Source organism: Eretmochelys imbricata, chromosome 28, assembly GCF_965152235.1.
Source record: "Eretmochelys imbricata isolate rEreImb1 chromosome 28, rEreImb1.hap1, whole genome shotgun sequence".
Taxonomy (NCBI): Eukaryota; Metazoa; Chordata; order Testudines; family Cheloniidae; genus Eretmochelys; species Eretmochelys imbricata.
Window position 1 is genome coordinate 3,422,143 of NC_135599.1, and position 16,563 is coordinate 3,438,705.

General features: G+C 48.7%; 1 protein-coding gene and 1 non-coding gene across 2 annotated transcripts in view; both read left to right on the forward strand.

Annotated features, from left to right (window-relative positions):
- Positions 1-16,563, forward strand: part of LOC144258247 (uncharacterized) — a 336,945-nt gene that overhangs the window by 264,056 nt on the left and 56,326 nt on the right. The window lies entirely within an intron of this gene.
- On the forward strand, positions 5,729-5,800 carry TRNAA-UGC (transfer RNA alanine (anticodon UGC)). Its single transcript has one exon. It is a non-coding gene; the product is annotated as a tRNA-Ala (tRNA).

The window sequence follows — 16,563 nt, forward strand, 5'->3', positions numbered from 1 at the left end:
CTGTCTGAGGGATTGGCGCAAATGTGGTTGTATCGCAGAGCTTGGCTGTAGACGATGGATCGTGTGGTGTGTCCTGGATGGAAGCTGGAGGCATGTAGGTAAGTATAGCAGTTAGAAGGTTTCCGGTATAGGGTGGTGGTTATGTGACCATCGCTTATTAGCACAGTAGCGTCCAGAAAATCCATTGGTGATCTTCCAGAAAACACCATCCTGGCCACTATGGGTGTAGAAGCCCTCTACGCCAACATTCCACACAAAGATGGACTACAAGCCGTCAGAAACAGTATCCCCAATAATGTCAGGGGAAACCTGGTGGCTGAACTTTGTGACTTTGTCCTCACCCGCAACTATTTCACATTTGGGGACAATGTATACCTTCAAATCAGCGGCACTGCTATGGGTACCCGCATGGCCCCACAATATGCCAACATTTTTATGGCTGACTTAGAACAACTCTTCCTTAGCTCTCGTCCCCCTAATGCCTGTAGTCTACTTGCGCTACATTGATGACATCTTCATCATCTGGACCCATGGAAAAGAAGCCCTTGAGGAATTCCACCATAATTTCAACAATTTCCATCCCACCATTAACCTCAGCCTGGACCAGTCCACACAAAAGATCCACTTCCTGGACACTACGGTGCTAATAAGCGATGGTCACATAAACACCACCCTATACCAGAAACCTACTGACCGCTATTCCTACCTATATGCCTCCAGCTTCCATCCAGATCACACCACATGATCCATTGTCTACAGCCAAGTTCTAAGATACAACCGCATTTGCGCCAATCCCTCAGACAGAGACAAACTCCTACAAGATCTCTATCAAGCATTCTTACAGCTACAATATCCACCTGTTGAAGTGAAGAAACAGATTGACAGAGGCAGATGAGTACCCAGAAGTCACCTACTACAGGACAGGCCCAACAAAAAAAGTAACAAACGCCACTAGCCGTCACCTTCAGCCCCCAACTAAAACCTCTCCAGAGCACCATTAAGGAGCTACAACCTACCCTGAAGGATGATCCCTCCCTCTGACAGATCTTGGGAGACAGGCCAGTCCTCGCTTACAGACAACTCCCCAACCTGAAGCAAATACTCATCAGCAACCACACAACAAAAACACTAACCTAGGAACCTATCCTTGCAACTAACCCCAGTGCCAACTCTGTCCAGATATCTATTCAGGGGACACCATCATAGGACCTAATCACATTAGCCATGTCATCAGAGGCTCATTCACCTGCACATCTACCAATGTGATATATGCCATCACGTGCAAGCAATGCCCCTCTGCCATGTACATTGGTAAAACTGGACAGTCTCTATGCAAAAGAATAAATCGACACAAATCAGATGTCAAGAATTATAACGTTCAAAAACCAGTCGGAGAACACTTCAACCACCCTGGACGCTCAATTACAGACCTAAAAGTCGTAATTCTTCAACAGAAAACTTCAAAAACAGACTCCAAAGAGAAACTGCAGAACTGGAATTAATTTGCAAACTGGACACCATTAAATTAGGCTTGAATAAAGACTGGGAGTGGATAAGTCATTACACAAACTAAGAACTATTTCTCCATGAAAAGGAGTACTTGTGGCACCTTAGAGACTAACCAGTTTATTTGAGCATGAGCTTTCGTGAGCTACAGCTCACTTTATGGGATGCTGTAGCTCACGAAAGCTTATGCTCAAATAAATCGGTTAGTCTCTAAGGTGCCACAAGTACTCCTTTTCTTTTTGTGAATATAGACAAACACGGCTGTTACTCTGAAATATTTCTCCATACTAATTTTTCCCCTACACCCTCTTGTCAACTGTTTGAAATGGGCCATCCTGATTATCACTACAAAAGTTTTTTTTTTTCTCCTGCTGATAATACCTTACTTGATTACTCGTTAGAGTTCGTATGGTAACCCCTATTTTTTGTGTTCTCTCTCTGTGTGTATCTTCCTACTGTATTTTCCACTGCATGCATCTGATGAAGTGGAAAGCTTATGCCCAAATAAATGCCATGAAAGCTTATGCCCAAATAAATTTGTTAGTCTCTAAGGTGCCACAAGTACTCCTCATTCTTTATGCTGACTTTTTATTGATACTTCATTAATAACTGTTTTTCTGAAGTACTTTGCTATAATTATTTCAATACCTCCTACACTCATACCTGCTGCCCCTTCTGGCTGGTTAATTGCACTATTTGAAACTGCACCTAAAATTACACCCGGCCTGGGAGCAAGATTCAAAACTGCCTAAGGAAACCCCATTGGGTTTCAAGTGCAGTACAAGGAGGGAGGTGAGGGAACAGCACAGGGACATCAGAGCTTCTCCTTTGTCCCAGGGAGAAGGGTCTAGAGGGCTAGAGTAGGGGGGCTAGTTGTCATGACTCCTGGGTTCTATTCCTGACTGTGAGAGGAAAGGGGTGTCTAGTGGATTAGAGTGGGGGCCTAGGAGTCAAAGAGAAAACCTCTCCCATTTCAGCTTCAATGCACATTGAACAAGAACATGGCTTCTCATTTCTTAGGTTCTGATGCCATCATGTGGCCATTTCATTTCACTTCTTATTGTTAAAAGGTTTGGGTACTTTGCACAGAAACGTTATTTCCTGGGGAGAGAAGGAGAAGTGGAAGCTGCATTGATTTAATCCTCTGAAAAATAGATAGGGATTAAAATATTCCCCAGACAGCTCAGTCCCACCCGTCCACCCTCGCTGCTGCCAGTGTAGCTCATTTCTGTCCCACAGCCCCGAGAACTGCTGGGTGCAAGTCCTGGGCCTGAGTGAAATAAATGTAGGGGTGACTCTGCCTGCCAAGACTTTTCAGTAGAAAAATTCAGACACAATACCATGCCCGGTGAAGGAGACACAGATGTGTTGTTTGATTGTTTTTCTCATTTTAAATGTACTTGATCATTTCCATGGCAAAAATATTTGTACAAGACCATGAAAAAAGGAAGAAACCGTGAAAATACCCATGGGGGAGAGGGGGGTTTCTGAGAGCCAGGGTAGAGATGGAGATTTTTATGACAGGGGGAGAGGCCAAAGTAGGGCCCTTAGCTGGAGCAAAGCAGAAGGTTTTTGGTGCAGTTTCATTTTAACCAGGCCCACATCCTGTAGTCCCTACTTCCCCACCCCCGCAACATGTGACCTCCAGCCTCCCCACTGACAAAGCCACCTGTGACTCCTGAGCCAGCCTGTGATGTTATTAACTTGAACTGGGACCATATAGAACATGGTTACAACCAAGGTCCTGTAGTGGCACCAAATCTTATTTAAAGGGGGTCAAATTGAAGACAAGGTGATGGTTTGCTGGTTATAGTTTTGTTGTCTAGATGTGGATATCATTTTTGTAGTTGAAGTTATGAATATTGGCTCTCTACTGTCTGTATTTCAAACTTGTGCTATTGCTTCTGGGTGACACCCCAGACAAGTTGATGTCAGCTCCGCCTAGCCTGCTTGATGGCCCATTAAGGACCATCAGCGATACAACTGACCCAGTGAGAGAAGGCAGACATGCCTTGGGACTCAGCAAGGTGTGCAGGGACCTGCCTATGGACAGAACTCTGAGGTTTTTCCAGGCCATGGGATGGACAGCTTGTCTTTGGGACAAAGAGAGAGACCACATGGCAAGAGACTGTAAAAAGCTGCTGCAGCTCCTCCATCTTGTCTTCAATCCTGCTTCATACCTCTGGGGGGACTTTGCTGCACTGAAGCTTTGAACCAAGGACTGAAAGACCCATCCCAGCTGGGGATGTTCTCCAGACACTGGATTTGAACCTGGAGTTTATTCTATCACTGCTGCAAGCCTGAACCAAGAACTTTGCCATTACTGTATGTCATTGATTCCATTTAACCAATTCTAGCTCTCATCTCTATCTTTTTCCTTTTATGAATAACCCTTTAGATTTTAGATTCTGATGGATTGGCAACAGCGTGATTTGTGGGTAAGATCTGATTTGTATATTTACCTGGGTCTGGGGCCTGGCCCTTTAGGATCGAGAGAACCTTTTTTTCTTTTACTGGGGTATTGGTTTTCATGACCGTTTGTCCCCATAATGAGGCGCTACTGGGAAATTGGAGTGTCGAAGGGAATTACTTGTGTGACTTGTGGTTAGCCAGTGGGGTAAAACCAAAGTCTTCTCTGGCTGGCTGGTTTTGTTTGCCTTGGTGTACCCAGAAACCCCAGCCTTGGGCTGTAACTGCCCTGCTTGAAGCTATTTGTCCTGAATTAGCACTCGCGGTTGGGTCCCGCCAGAACCAGCATCGTTACACAGTCCTACTGGTCTGGCCCTCCTCCCCACTGTAAAACTGCAGAGCTCCCAGCGCTCACTCTCCTAGCTGGATCCCCTGACAACCAGAGCTTTCCACAGAACTGCTGTGGTTGCTCACCTGGGTGTCTGTTCAGGACAGCTACTGGCTTTTCCTCTGAATGCAGCTGAGAAATGACTCGCCCTTCTCTAGATTCTCTCCTGTGAGCTCTGAGAAGCAGGATGGGGCCTGCATGGTCAAGTCTATGCAACATTCCCCTTTCATCCCAGCCCTGGGACGTCACCGGGTGCCACCTGTCCCCTGGCAGCAGCAAAGGATGTTTCCCACCATCCAGGAGACCTCGGCCTGGGGTCAGCTTCAGGCGTCTCCTCTCTTCTTTCTTGGAATCAAGGTCACGTTTCTACCAAGAGTTAAAGGAGGCCGAACCCCCAGAGTCTGGAGCAATGTCACAAGTTCCCAATGTTTCCATGGAAGAGAATTTGTTAAATCCCAGATGAGTGGAGTTAAATCAGCTCTCAGCCTAAGTCCTTTGCTCTTAATCCTGAGGATATTGTCTCACCGTGGGGCCATTTCCCACCTCTTTTTCATTCAGAAGCACAATTTTCTTTGCACAGACGCAGGAACACCAAGATCTTTCTTTCCCTTGTGCAAAGCAGGGTGTCAAATTCCATGGAAACAATGGACAAGCAGGGGGCCCTGGGCACATCCAGCCCTGGCCGTGAGATGTTCCTTCCCCTCTTTCTTTATGCTGCTACAGTTATTTCATGGAATGTCTGGGATGGGGGAAAAAAGCTGAGTTCACTCAAGGTTGAGGGGAAAAATGACCCTGAAAATCTCAGGCCCTCAGGGAAACCCCAACCCTTGCTACTGGGGTCACTGAGGTGCTGGGGATTTGAGTAGGAATGGAACTATCTGAATTGTCCAGGTGGGGAATGAATAACAATCTACAACTAGATCCACCTCATTAACCACTGACACAGGCTAATCATGCTGCAGATAGAAGGGAAACTGGGAGCGATTCTTTGCCGTCAGCCATAGAAACAGTGACCCAATTGCACTGCAGTGAATGTGCTGGGGAAAGCTGAACTTTAGAGGCAGGTGGAAATAGTAGGTCCTAGAAACAGCTGGAGCTCCCCACACCATGTCTGCCACCAGGGTCAGGGATTGAGCTGTTCACAGAGCCCCCCTCCACCATGACCTTGCAGCAGGTAATTGCAGCATCACCCTCCCCAATGCAGGGGAGAGGGACGATCGTAACTCTGCACCCTGAGACCAGGGCATGCACTCTCTCTTCTCCACACATAGAATCTGGCCCTGCTGCAAAGTGACCCCTATGAACCAGCAACCTCCACGAGAGCATGATCGGGGGGAAAGGGGCTTCCCATGAAGCTTGTAAGCCACTGGATGCATTGGAAAGAGGCAGGCTCTGAATGTGACAACCAGCAAATAAGGTCAGTTTGGGGATGTAGCTCAGCGGTAGAGCACATGCTTTGCATGTATGAGGCCCTGGGTTCAATCCCCAGCATCTCCAAGTTTGTCTTTTACCCTGCTGCTTGCTCATGCCCAGCTGGGATGTGGCCCACCAGTCTCCCTGCACAAGTTTCAATCCTGAGCAGTGAGGGCAAAGTGCCAATTGCATGGAAGCTCTGCGGGGGTTTCTGCTCCTAAATCAGCTGGGTGCTTTTAAGATTCCCACCCACTGGACTGCTTGATGAGGAAGGAGAAGGGAGAATCCTCCAGGATTGGAGGGAAGGGTCCCATCAGCACAGACTGAGGGGCAAGGACACGGAGGGATAGTCAGTGCTGAGAGAGATCAGTGATTTACACAAGACAGGAGACACTGTCCCTTTAGGGGACAGGAGACGAGGGCAGCTTGTTTACATGATGCTGATGATGAACAGAAAAAAAGGCTGGAGTCAATGAAACGTGAGAGCATAGAAGGGGAAGGAGAAGGGTAGCTCCACAGAGGTACTCTCATATACCCCAGTTCATAAGAACGGCCACACTGGGTCAGATCAAAGGTCCATCTAGCCCAGTATCCTGTCTTCTCACAGTGGCCAATCCCAGGTGCCCCAGGGTGTCACAGGTTGACTGAGTGTTATGTGAAAAAATGTTTCCTTTTGTTTGGTTTAAACCTGCTGCCTCTTCCTTTCATTTGGTGACCCCTAGTTCTTGTGTCAAGAGGAGTAAACAACACTTCCTTATTTACTTTCTCCAACCCAGTCATTGTTTTATAGACCTCTATCATCTCTTTTCCAAGCTGAAAAGTCCCAGTCTTATTAATCACTCCTCGTATGGAAGCTGTTCCATACCCCTAATAATTTTTGTTGCCCTTTTCTGAACCTTTTCCAATTACAATATACCTTTTTTCAGATGGGGTGACCACATCTGCACGCAGTATTCAAGATGTGGGCATACCATGGATTTATATAGAGGCACCCTGGCTTGTCCTAGATAGAGAGAATAGACAAACAGGGACCCAGACCCCAACAGTGATCCCATGGACAAGAACCTGGTTGGGAGTGGGGTGAAGGTTTTCTCTGGACAAAGGGGAGCTGAAATCCCTCAGTGTCATGGAATTTAAGCAATGCAAGCTTCAAACCCTGCGTGGCTGTGGGTTGAGGTGCATCAGCAGAAGGTTGGGCTGGAGGAACCTGGAGAGTACATAGGTCCTAATCTATGTTTCTGCTTGTTTTTTTTTTTTTTGGTAGGTTAAATGAATGCAGCCTCTGGTCTGGTCTCTCACAAGGGCGTAATGTTGCTTTGCACAATGAGAAATCTTGGGAAAGGATTGAAATGAAATGGAAGCAGCTTATGGTGGCAGAACCTAAGGAATAAAAAGCCCTTTGATTCTTGTGTGTGCATTGACTCTGAACCGGAAAGGTAATTTTTCTTCCTTTGTGCCTGCAGCCAGTAAAATATCAGGACAAGCTCATTTCAGTGATTGTGACACTGGGTTTCAGGAAGTTTTGATCTTACTAAAATGTAATAAGCATGCTACACTTGTGTTTTTAAAGGTGTCTTCTCCAAGCAATTCCAAGTTGTTCTTCCCACAGCTAGGTGATGGTGGGAAGCAGGGGATGTCTCCAGTCTGTGGGGGAATCTCTCTGGGCCCCAGCGTTAGTTCTCCATTCTTTCTCCCCTTAACCACGCAGACACTCCCCCATACCCACCCATTATCAATGTTACATAGGAACATAAGAACGGCCATACTGGGTCAGACCAAAGGTCCATCTAGCCCAGTGTCCTGTCTTCCGACAGTGGCCAAAGCCAGATGCCCCAGAGGGAATGAACAGAACAGATAATCACCAAGTGATCCATCCCGTTTCCCATTCCCAGTTTCTGGCTAACAGAGGCTAGGGACACCATCCCTGCCCATCCTGGCTAATAGCTATTGATGGACCTATCCTCCATGCACTTATCTTGTTCTTTTTTGAACCCTGTTACAGTCTTGGCCTTCACAACATCCTCTGGCAAAGAGTTGGGGGGTCCACGACCACCACTCCCAAGAGAAGGAGGCGGATGGTGGTGGTCGGGGACTCTCTCCTCAGGGAGACTGAGTCATCTGTCTGCCGCCCTGACCGGGAAAACAGAGAAGTCTGCTGCTTGCCAGGGGCTAAGATTCGTGATGTGACGGAGAGACTGCCGAGACTCATCAAGCCCTTGGATCGCTACCCCTTCCTGCTTCTCCACGTGGGCACCCATGATACTCCAAGAATGACCTTGAGCGGATCACTGTGGACTACGTGGCTCTGGGAAGAAGGATAAAGGAGTTTGAGGCGCAAGTAGTGCTCTCGTCCATCCTCCCCATGGAAGGAAAAGGCCGGGGTAGGGACCGTCGAATCGTGGAAGTCAACGAATGGCTACGCAGGTGGTGTCGGAGAGAAGGCTTTGGATTCTTTGACCATGGGATGGTGTTCCATGAAGGAGGAGTGCTGGGCAGAGATGGGCTCCACCTAACAAAGAGAGGGAAGAGCATCTTTGCGAGCAGGCTGGCTAACCTAGTGAGGAGGGCTTTAAACTAGGTTCACCGGGGGAAGGAGACCAAAGCCCTGAGGTAAGTGGAAAAGTGGGATACCGGGAGGAAGCACAGGCAGGAACGTCTGTGAGGGGAGGGCTCCTACCTCATACTGAGAATGAGGGGCGATCAGCAGGTTATCTCAAGTGCCTATATACAAATGCACAAAGCCTTGGAAACAAGCAGGGAGAACTGGAGGTCCTGGTGATGTCAAGGAATTATGACATGATTGGAATAACAGAGACTTGGTGGGATAACTCACATGACTGGAGTACTGTCATGGATGGTTATAAACTGTTCAGGAAGGACAGGCAGGGCAGAAAAGGTCGGGGAGTTGCACTGTATGTAAGGGAGCAGTATGACTGCTCAGAGCTCCGGTACGAAACTGCAGAAAAACCTGAGTGTCTCTGGATTAAGTTTAGAAGTGTGAGCAACAAGGGTGATGTCATGGTGGGAGTCTGCTACAGACCACCGGACCAGGAGGATGAGGTGGACGAGGCTTTCTTTTGGCAACTAACGCAAGTTACTAGATCACAGGCCCTGGTTCTCATGGGAGACTTCAATCACCCTGATATCTGTTGGGAGAGCAATACAGCGGTGCACAGACAATCCAGGAAGTTTTTGGAAAGCGTAGGGGACAATTTCCTGGTGAAAGTGCTAGAGGAGCCAACTACGGGGGGAGCTTTTCTTGACCTGCTGCTCACAAACCGGGAAGAATTAATAGGGGAAGCAAAAGTGGATGGGAATCTGGGAGGCAGAGACCATGAGTTGGTTGAGTTCAGGATCCTGACACAGGGAAGAAAGGTAAGCAGCAGAATACGGACCCTGGACTTCAGGAAAGCAGACTTCAACACCCTCAGGGAATTGATGGGTAGGATCCCCTGGGGGAATAACATGAGGGGGAAAGGAGTCCAGGAGAGCTGGCTGTCTTTCAAGGAATCCCTATTGAGGTTACAGGGACAAACCATCCTGATGTGTCAAAAGAATAGTAAATATGGCAGGCGACCAGCTTGGCTCAACAGTGAAAACCTTGCGGATCTTAAACATAGAAAAGAAGCTTACAAGAAGTGGAAGATTGGACAAATGACCAGGGAAGAGTATAAAAAGATTGCTCGGGGATGTAGGAATGAAATCAGGAGGGCCAAATCCCACCTGGAGCTGGAGCTAGCAAGAGATGTTAAGAGTACCAAGAAGGGTTTCTTCAGGTATGTTGGCAACAAGAAGAAAGCCAAGGAAAGTGTGGGCCCCTTACTGAATGAGGGAGGCAACCTAGTGACAGAGGATGTGGAAAAAGCTAATGTACTCAATGTTTTTTTTGCCTCTGTCTTCACGAACAAGGTCAGCTCCCAGACTGCTGCGCTGGGCATCACAGCATGGGGAGGAGGTGGCCAGCCCTCTGTGGAGAAAGAGGTGGTTAGGGACTATTTAGAAAAGCTGGACGTGCACAAGTCCATGGGGCCGGATGCGTTGCATCCGAGAGTGCTAAAGGAATTGGCGGCTGTGATTGCAGAGCCATTGGCCATTATCTTTGAAAACTCGTGGCGAACGGGGGAAGTCCCGGAGGACTGGAAAAAGGCTAATGTAGCGCCAATCTTTAAAAAAGGGAAGAAGGAGGATCCTGGGAACTACAGGCCAGTCAGCCTCACCTCAGTCCCCAGAAAAATCATGGAGCAGGTCCTCAGGGAATCAATCCTGAAGCACTTACATGAGAGGAAAGTGATCAGGAACAGTCAGCATGGATTCACCAAGGGAAGGTCATGTCTGACTAATCTAATCGCCTTCTATGATGAGATTACTGGTTCTGTGGATGAAGGGAAAGCAGTAGATGTATTGTTTCTTGACTTTAGCAAAGCTTTGACACGGTCTCCCACAGTATTCTTGTGAGCAAGTTAAAGAAGTATGGGCTGGATAAATGCACTATAAGGTGGGTAGAAAGTTGGCTAGATTGTCGGGCTCAACGGGTAGTGATCAATGGCTCCATGTCTAGTTGGCAGGCGGTATCAAGTGGAGTGCCCCAAGGGTCGGTCCTGGGGCCGGTTTTGTTCAATATCTTCATAAATGATCTGGAGGATGGTGTGGTTTGCACTCTCAGCAAATTTGCGGATGATACTAAACTAGGAGGAGTGGTAGATACACTGGAGGTCAGGGATAGGATACAGAGGGACCTAGACAAATTGGAGGATTGGGCCAAAAGAAATCTGAGGAGGTTCAACAAGGATAAGAGCAGGGTCCTGCACTTAGGACGGAAGAACCCAATGCACCGCTACAGACTAGGGACCGAATGGCTAGGCAGCAGTTCTCCAGAAAAGGACCTAGGGGTGACAGTGGACGAGAAGCTGGATATGAGTCAACAGTGTGCCCTTGTTGCCAAGAAGGCCAATGGCATTTTGGGATGTATAAGTAGGGGCATAGCGAGCAGATCGAGGGACGTGATCGTTCCCCTCTATTCCACATTGGTGAGGCCTCATCTGGAGTAGTGTGTCCAGTTTTGGGCCCCACACTACAAGAAGGATGTGGATAAATTGGAGAGAGTCCAGTGAAGGGCAACAAAAACGATTAGGTGTCTGGAACACATGACTTATGAGGAGAGGCTGAGGGAACTGGGATTGTTTAGTCTGCAGAAGAGAAGAATGAGGGGGGATTTGATAGCTGCTTTCAACTACCTGAGAGGTGGTTCCAAAGAGGATGGTTCTAGACTATTCTCTGTGGTAGAAGAGGACAGGACAAGGAGTAATGGTCTCAAGTTGCAGTGGGGGAGGTTTAGGTTAGATATTAGGAAAAACTTTTTCACTAGGAGGGTGGTGAAACACTGGAATGTGTTACCTAGGGAGATGGTGGCATCTCCTTCCTTAGAAGTTTTTAAGGTCAGGCTTGATAAAGCCCTGGCTGGGATGATTTAATTGGGGATTGATCCTTCTTTGAGCAGGGGGTTGGACTAGATGACCTCCTGAGGTCCCTTCCAACCCTGATTTTCTATGATTGTATGATTCAAAAGGGGCTAGATGAGACTAGAGGAGATTTTCTTCCTGTTAAAATGTTCTGGATTCTCATTGCTAAAAGCTCCATTGTCAGTTAGATTTGAACCATCAGCCTTTTAGTTACCACCCAGAGGTGCTAACCAAAGACACAGGTAACTGCCTACTTCCCAACTTTGCCTAAGCCCTGGTCTACACTAGGACTTTAGGTCGAATTTAGCAGCGTTAAATCGATGTAAACCTGCACCGGTCCACACAATGAAGCCCTTTATTTCGACTTAAAGGGCTCTTAAAATCGATTTCCTTACTCCACCCCTGACAAGTGGATTAGCGCTTAAATCGACGTTGCTCGCTCGAATTTGGGGTACTGTGGACACAATTCGATGGTATTGGCTTCCGGGAGCTATCCCAGAGTGCTCCATTATGACCGCTCTGGACAGCGCTCTCAACTCAGATGCACTGGCCAGGTAGACAGGAAAAGAACCGCAAACTTTTGAATCTCATTTCCTGTTTGGCCAGCGTGGCAAGCTGCAGGTGACCATGAAGAGCTCATCAGCACAGGTGACCATGATGGAGTCCCAGAATCGCAAAAGAGCTCCAGCATGGACCGAACGGGAGGTACGGGATCTGATCGCTGTTTGGGGAGAGGAATCCGTGCTATCAGAACTCCGTTCCAGTTTTCGAAATGCCAAAACCTTTGTCAAAATCTACCAGGGCATGAAGGACAGAGGCCATAACAGGGACCCAAAGCAGTGCCGCGTGAAACTGAAGGAGCTGAGGCAAGCCTACCAGAAAACCAGAGAGGCGAACAGCCGCTCCGGGTCAGAGCCCCAAGCATGCCGCTTCTATGATGAGCTGCATGCCATTTTAGGGGGTTCAGCCACCACTACCCCAGCCGTGTTGTTTGACTCCTTCAATGGAGATAGAGGCAATACGGAAGCAGGTTTTGGGGATGAGGAAGATAATGATGATGACGAGGTTGTAGATAGCTCATAGCAAGCAAGCGGAGAAACCGGTTTTCCCGACAGCCAGGAACTGTTTCTCACCCTGGACCTGGAGCCAGTACCCCCCCAAACCCACCCAAGGCTGCCTCCTGGACCCAGCAGGCGGAGAAGGGACCTCTGGTGAGTGTACCTTTTTAAATACTATACATGGTTTAAAAGCAAGCATGTGAAAGGATTACTTTGCCCTGGCATTTGCGGTTCTCCTAGATGTAGTCCTAAAGCCTTTGCAAAAGGTTTCTGGGGAGGGCAGCCTTATTGCGTCCTTCATGGTAGGACACTTTACCACTCCAGGCCAGTAACACGTACTCGGGAATCATTGTAGAACAAAGCATTGCAGTGTATGTTTGCTGGCATTCAAACAACATCCGTTCTTTATCTCTCTGTGTTATCCTCAGGAGAGTGAGATATAATTCATGGTCACCTGGTTGAAATAGAGTGCTTTTCTTCAGGGGACACTCAGAGGAGCCCATTCCTGCTGGGCAGTTTGCCTGTGGCTAAACAGAAATGTTCCCCGCTGTTAGCCACAGGGAGGGGGGAAGGTTGAGGGGGTAGTCACGCGGTGGGAGGAGGCAAAATGCGACCTTGTAACGAAAGCACATGTGCTATGTATGTAATGTTAACAGCAAGGTTTACCCTGAAAGAGTGTAGCCACTGTTTTATAAAATGTGTCTTTTTAAATACCGCTGTCCCTTTTTTTTTTCTCCACCAGCTGCATGTGTTTCAATGATCACAGGATCTTCTCCTTCCCAGAGGCTAGTGAAGCTTAGAAAGAAAAAAAAACGCACTCGCGATGAAATGATCTCCGAGCTCATGCTGTCCTCCCACACTGACAGAGCACAGACGAATGCGTGGAGGCAAATAATGTCAGAGTGCAGGAAAGCACAAAATGACCGGGAGGAGAGATGACGGGCTGAAGAGAGTAAGTGGCGGGCTGAAGAGAGGGCTGAAGCTCAAATGTGGCGGCAGCGTGATGAGAGGAGGCAGGATTCAATGCTGAGGCTGCTGCAGGACCAAACCAGTATGCTCCAGTGTATGTTTGAGTTGCAGCAAAGGCAGCTGGAGCACAGACTGCCACTGCAGCCCCTGTGTAACCAACCGCCCTCCTCCCCAAGTTCCATAGCCTCCTCACCCAGACGCCCAAGAACGCGGTGGGGGGGGCCTCCGGCCAACCAGCCACTCCACCACAGAGGATTGCCCCAAAAAAAAGAAGGCTGGCACTCAATAAATTTTAAAGTTGTAAACTTTTAAAGTGCTGTGCTTAAAGTGCTGTGTGGCATTTTCCTTCCCTCCTCCACCACCCCTCCTGGGCTACCTTGGTAGTCATCCCCCTATTTGTGTGATGAATGAATAAAGAATGCATGAATGTGAAGCAACAATGACTTTATTGCCTCTGCAAGCGGTGATTGAAGGGAGGAGGGGCGGGTGGTTAGCTTACAGGGAAGTAGGGTGAACCAAGGGGCAGGGGGTTTCATCAAGGAAAAACAAACAGAACTTTCACACCGTAGCCTGGCCAGTCATGAAACTGGTTTTCAAAGCTTCTCTGATGCGTACCGCGCCCTCCTGTGCTCTTCTAACCGCCCTGGTGTCTGGCTGCGCGTAACCAGCAGCCAGGTGATTTGCCTCAACCTCCCACCCCGCCATAAACGTCTCCGCCTTACTCTCACAGATATTGTGGAGCACACAGCAAGCAGTAATAACAGTGGGAATATTGGTTTCGCTGAGGTCTAAGCGAGTCAGTAAACTGCGCCAGCGCGCCTTTAAACGTCCAAATGCACATTCTACCACCATTCTGCACTTGCTCAGCCTGTAGTTGAACAGCTCCTGACTACTGTCCAGGCTGCCTGTGTACGGCTTCATGAGCCATGGCATTAAGGGGTAGGCTGGGTCCCCAAGGATACATATAGGCATTTCAACATCCCCAACAGTTATTTTCTGGTCTGGGAATAAAGTCCCTTCCTGCAGCTTTTGAAACAGACCAGAGTTCCTGAAGATGCGAGCATCATGCACCTTTCCCGGCCATCCCACATTGATGTTGGTGAAACGTCCCTTGTGATCCACCAGAGCTTGCAGCACTATCAAGAAGTACCCCTTGCGGTTTATGTACTTGGCGGCTTGGTGCTCCGGTGCCAAGATAGGGATATGGGTTCCGTCTATGGCCCCACCACAGTTAGGGAATCCCATTGCAGCAAAGCCATCCACTATGACCTGCACATTTCCCAGGGTCACTACCCTTGATAGCAGCAGATCTTTGATTGCGTGGGCTACTTGCATCACAGCAGCCCCCACAGTAGATTTGCCCACTCCAAATTGATTCCCAACTGACCGGTAGCTGTCTGGCGTTGCAAGCTTCCACAGGGCTATCGCCACTCGCTTCTCAACTGTGAGGGCTGCTCTCATCTTGGTATTCATGCACCTCAGGGCAGGGGAAAGCAAGTCACAAAGTTCCATGAAAGTGCCCTTACGCATGTGAAAGTTTCGCAGCCACTGGGAATCGTCCGAGACCTGCAACACTATGCGGTCCCACCAGTCTGTGCTTGTTTCCCGAGCCCAGAATCGGCATTCCACAGCATGAACCTGCCCCATTAGCACCATGATGCGTGCATTGGCAGGGCCCATGCTTTCAGAGAAATCTGTGTCCATGTCCTGATCACTCACGTGACCGCGCTGACTTCGCCTCCTCGCCTGGTATCGCTGTGCCAGGTTCCGGTGCTGCATATACTGCTGGATAATGCGTGTGGTGTTTAATGTGCTCCTAATTGCCAAAGTGAGCTGAGCGGCCTCCATGCTTGCCTTGGTATGGCGTCCGCACAGAAAAAAGGCGCGGAACAATTGTCTGCCGTTGCTCTGACAGAGGGAGGGGCGACTGACGACACGGCTTACAGGGTTGGCTTCAGGGAGCTAAAATCAACAAAGGGGGTGTCTTTACATCAAGGAGTATTTCAGGCAGGACTTCACAGAGGGTTCCAATAAGAAATGGTGCACCTAAGTTATCGTTCTTATTGGAACAAGGAGGTTAGCCTGGCCTCTGATTGATACATGACTAGATTTACCTCGCTGCACCTTCTCTGTGAGTGACTGCAGTGTGACCTAGAGGAATGAGTCCCCTAGACAGGGGAGGAGGCAAATGAGTACAAAACAAATCTGGTCTATTTCTTGTTTTGATCCACTCCATCTATCTTTTACATCTTTGGCTGGCAGCAGATGGTGCAGAAGGACTGCATGCCATCCACATCTCATGGCTGCTCGGCAGAAGATGGTACAGTACGACTGCTAGCCATCCTCATCTCTTGCCTGCCTGGCAGAAGATGGTACAGTACGACTGCTAGCCATCCTCATCTCTTGCCTGCCTGGCAGAAGATGGTACAGTACGACTGCTAGCAATCCTCATCTCTTGCCTGCCTGGCAGAAGATGGTACAGTACGACTGCTAGCAGTCCGTATCGCCTGCCCGCTCACCATAAGACGGTTCAATAGGACTGACTGCAGGACTAAAGAGAATGACCTGGTCAAGTCACTCCAAATTTAGTCCCTGCGCCCATGTCTGCCCAGGCGCTCCCAGCCGACGTGGCCAGGAGCACCTCGGACATGACGAGGACGACTACTAGTCATACTGCACCGTCTGCTGCCAGAAGACAATGGGTTGCTGCTACTGTGTAGCAAAACTGTACCGCGTCTGCCAGCATCCAGGAGACATAGGGTGACGGTTACCTAAGCGGGCTCCATGCTTACCGTGGTATGGCGTCTGCACAGGTAACTCAGGAAAAAAGGCGCGAAACGATTGTCTGCCCTTGCTTTAACAGAGGGAGGGAGGGAATGGGGGCCTGACGATATGTACCCAGAACCACCCGCGACAATATTTTAGCCCCCATCAGAGTGCTACATTATGACTGCTCTGGACAGCACTCTCAGATGCCCGATTGTTTGCCATTGCTCTGATGCAGGGAGGGGCGACTGAGGACACGGCTTACAGGGTTGGCTTCAGGGAGCTAAAATCAACAAAGGGGGTGTCTTTACATCAAGGAGTATTTCAGGCAGCACTTCACGGAGGGTTCCAATAGGAAATGGTGCACCTAAGTTATCGTTCTTATTGGAACAAGGAGGTTAGTCTGGCCTCTGATTGATACATGACTAGATTTATCTCGCTGCACCTTCTCTGTGAGTGACTGCAGTGTGACCTAGAAGAATGAGTCCCCTAGACGGGGGAGGGGGGGAAGCAAATGAATACAGAACAAATCTGGTCTATTTCTTGTTTTGATCCACTCCATCTATCTTTTACATCTTTGGCTGGCAGCAGACGG